The sequence below is a fragment of the Bidens hawaiensis genome, unplaced genomic scaffold (genome assembly GCF_021521415.1).
Source record: "Bidens hawaiensis isolate Kalapana, Puna unplaced genomic scaffold, B.hawaiensis_p1.1 tig00026173_1, whole genome shotgun sequence".
Classification (NCBI taxonomy): domain Eukaryota; kingdom Viridiplantae; phylum Streptophyta; class Magnoliopsida; order Asterales; family Asteraceae; genus Bidens; species Bidens hawaiensis.
Window position 1 is genome coordinate 321826 of NW_027494202.1, and position 4137 is coordinate 325962.

Here is a 4137-nt window from a genome sequence, read left to right on the forward strand (position 1 = left end):
AACAATGTTGGATCAATATGTCGACGTAACAACATATAGTATTGTTACCATGAGTTTTGATCCTAAATGGTTGCACAACGAGCAACAATAACTAATCAGTGTGATTAAAGGAGTTTAGACAAATTAACGTGAATTCGTGATGTAGTTAAAATGATTATATTTAACCTATATATTAACTGTTATTATGTTGAGAAATGATAACTGGATTTTTTTAGAACAACTGACATACCCATCTAGCCTACTCTTAGTTCTATTTACCGTTCACCGCAAGACTAACTGGTTAACCAATGGCAATAGGTGGCCCCATATGCCTGCAATTGCAAACGTTGGATAACCCAAGCCCACTATCTGATCTCCCGTTCCGGGAAAACTTGTCGCCCGAAGGCCCATTGCAGTAAAATTCGGTTGGTACCATATTCGAACTTGAGACCTTGCGGTATCTGGCTCAAATCTTCACTTCCCCTCCAATACCGGTTACGTTAAAGCTCATTGACAACTTTAATTATAACTTAACATAAAAATCCCTTTTACCTTTTTTTTTTTGGTTTTTTCTATAACTTTTATATATAACACAAACCGAGCTACATCTGAATAATGGGTAAGCGAGCAACAAGCTGCGCCGCTATCCCCTTTTGAATCGCAAAGCCTATTCTACTAAATATAAATCCTTGGTTCCTCGGGCTCTGCGAGTCACTATGGACGACCTTCTGCACCCGCTCCAAGAAACGAACCGCCTTGGGAGCTAGGGATCCAAAAGTGTCGAAGGCAAATGAAATGAACACGTGCTGATTCTCCAAACACGCTGTCTCATGCTTAGCAACCTTCCTATATTCCGCTCTCAAAACCGCCTTTTATTTTGCAAATCCATTTACAATAAGTAAATAGTTCATGACACATTAATATCTACAAAACAAATCAAGCCAAACAAACTTGACTTGGCTGGAGCTCTACTAAGGCAAATACTTCAAACATTTTGAAGTATATGAAGAATATGCTGCAATCGTGTACAACGTTTCTGATATTCATTCGTTGTGGGGAATCAACGGAACATGCTACTCCAATCTTGATAGTTGAAGTAAGACATTCCTCTATTTCCTTTCCATAAACTTCCTTAGTTTGCTTAGTGGTGTTATCCTCTTGATAAACATTTAGAATGTTAGTATCAATAACATCAGTTACGCGTGGTAAGGCCATGGAAGCAAATTTGTGAAGACTAAGACCTTCATTAAATATGTCATCAGTTGGCATATTTCTGGTCATCACTTCCAGCACTAATATTCCAAAACTGTAGACATCCCACTGCATGTCATCTCGCTCCCAAGACCATACTCAATAATTTATAAACATTACACAAGAAGAAAATAAAATACTACATGTTTGTAAATATGAACGTCCACAAGGACATACATGGATTTTACCTGGAGCAACATAACCGATCGTTCCATTGATCCCTGTTGAGTTGTGTTGGTATGAAGTTGTTCCAAGAAATCGAGCTAAGCCAAAGTCTCCAACATGAGCCACCATATCATCATCGAGTAGAATGTTTCTAGGCTTCAAGTCACCGTGAACAATGGTAGGTAGGCAGTGATTGTGAATATAATCAAGAGCGAGCGCAACATCGATAAGAATATTCATTCTTTGTAGAAGGTTTAGTCCGGGTGTATATTTACTTGAATGCAACCAATCATGTAGACTTCCGTTAGGCATGAACTCGCATACTAATGCTTTAAATTCATTTCCTTGAAAGTCAACACTTGAACATGAAGTTATTATCCTCAATAGATTACGGTGTCGGATGCTTCGCAAAAATTCACACTCCCTCGTAAAGCTTCTTTGAGCTCCTTGGGTTTGAAGATGTAGAACTTTAACAGCAACAAATATATCATCATCTTTATCAAGGATTCCTTTATAAACAGAGCTGAACCCACCATCTCCAATCAAATTGGCTTCGGAAAACCCATTCGTAGCTTTAAAAAGTTGATTGTATGAAACTTTTATGAATCGGTCTCTTGTCGATGCTTGAGATAGTTGGCTCTTTCTTTTCTTCTTACACCAAACATATGTTAAACATGTTAATGTGGAAAGTGTGAGCGCAATCAAAATAATTATAGCAAATAGAGTAAGCTTGATTTTATGTTTGTTTGTATCCTTGCATTTAGGTAACCCAAGTTCCACAAGGCCACCACAAAGCCTACTATTTCCCGCAATAGAGAATGCACTTGCATTAGCAAGCACCCCATGAACTGGTATTTCACCCTCGAAATCATTATATGATAGATTCAAATATTCTAGCGCAAGCAATTCTTCTAAGAATGGAGGAACTTGGCCTGAAAAATTATTTTGAGAAATATCGAGTTCCACCAGTCCTTTCAAGGAACTTAATGATGGTGGTATCATACCTTGAAGTAAGTTTCCTTGGAGGGACAACCATGAAAGGCTAGAACAACCACCAAGGGTACTAGGAATGTTACCGGATAAAGTATTGTATGATAAATCTAAAGAACTCAACATCTTGAGGTCCCCAACATCCATTGGAAGCGAACCAAAAAGGTTGTTCCGAGAAAGATTCAAAGTTATGGACAAAGATGAAAGTTGAAGAAGTGTGGTGGGTATTTTACCGTTAAGTTTATTGTCATTAAGGTTTAACTTCAATAGGTGATTACAACTTTCCATGCTTGAGGGAATATGACCTTCCAATCTATTGAAACTTAAATCAAGATAAATTACCGCTGACATGTTTCCAATGGAATCGGGGATCTTCCCTGAAAGTTTGTTTTCACATAAGTGAAGGATTTTTAGTTGTTGAAGTTTACCAATGGTTGAAGGAATGTTTCCTGTGAATTGGTTATATCCGAAAGATAAAAGTTCCAAGCCAACTAGATTACCAATTGATGTAGGGAGGTTTCCATGTAATTGGTTTTTTGCAAAAGATAGATAATGTAGTTGATTAGAAAGATTACCGATTGATCTAGGGAGCATTCCTTGGAAATTGCAATCACCAAGACCTAATCTCTTTAACTTAGTGCAGTTTTTCAAAGAATCGATAAACTTCATTTCATTAGCTTCTTTGCTTCCAAAGTGGTTACTACCTAAGCGTATAAAACAAATCTCTGTTAATTTTGCAAAGTCTATTTTCAACTTCCCGCTAAACTTATTATAAGTCACTTCAAGATGAATTAATCTTGAACAGTTAGAAATGGACGATGGAAGAGGTCCTGTTAGTTGGTTACTAGATAACTGGAGAAAAACAAGACGAGGGAGCATTGTACCTATCGTTGGAGGGAGACTACCGGTTAGTTGATTCTCGGACAAACTAATATTAGCTAGGAGTGAAAGGTTATATAGGGAAGTAGGGATGGTTCCAGATAAATTACAACCGGCGACAAAAATATATTTTAAATTTTCCCAATTGCCTATGGTGTCTGGAATGCTCCCACCTATCGGATTTCTGGAAACGGAGAAAAATTCCATTGATGTAATATTTCCCAAGAAAGACGGGAATCCACTTGCTAGGTTATTATTAGAAAGCGAAAGAAAAGTAAGTTTGGAGATGAAATTTATCTCCTTCGGTATGCTTCCAACTAGCTCATTATGGGAAAGACGAAGATATTCAAGGTTAGAACAACCAGACATGTTAGCTGGAATAACCCCGTCGAAATTGTTTTGGCTCAAATTAAGGAAACGTAACCTGGATAGACGACCAAGTTCATGTGGTATGACTCCTTGAAAGCTATTGTTTGCTAGGTCTAACTCGCGGAGGAAGCTGAGCTTCCCTACATAAGGAGACAACAAGCCTTCTAGACCTTGCGACTCCAGCACTACACTAGTCACTCTTCTTTGCCGTTTCCCCCATGTAACACCAGTCCAATCACAGAAGCGAATGGAAGTATTCCATGAGGTTAGAGCTCCATGAGTGATCATCGACTTTATATTGAGTAAAGCTTGATGATCGGTCTCGTTTCCATCGCAACAGGAAGTTGAGATGGCAGTGGAAGTTAAAAGTATAGCAAAAATATAAATGAGGAAATGGACATGAGAGGAACATGATGATGAACAAGTAAGTGATAGTTTTGAATTCATTTTGAGAAATATTAAAGTTAAGATCACAAGGAATAATTGTTGGCCTTTTATCGTTAG

General features: G+C 37.9%; 1 pseudogene; it reads right to left on the reverse strand.

The window, feature by feature from the left end:
* Window positions 1–964: 964 nt before the first annotated feature.
* Window positions 965–4080, reverse strand: LOC143572908 (receptor kinase-like protein Xa21; annotated as a pseudogene).
* Window positions 4081–4137: the final 57 nt, after the last annotated feature.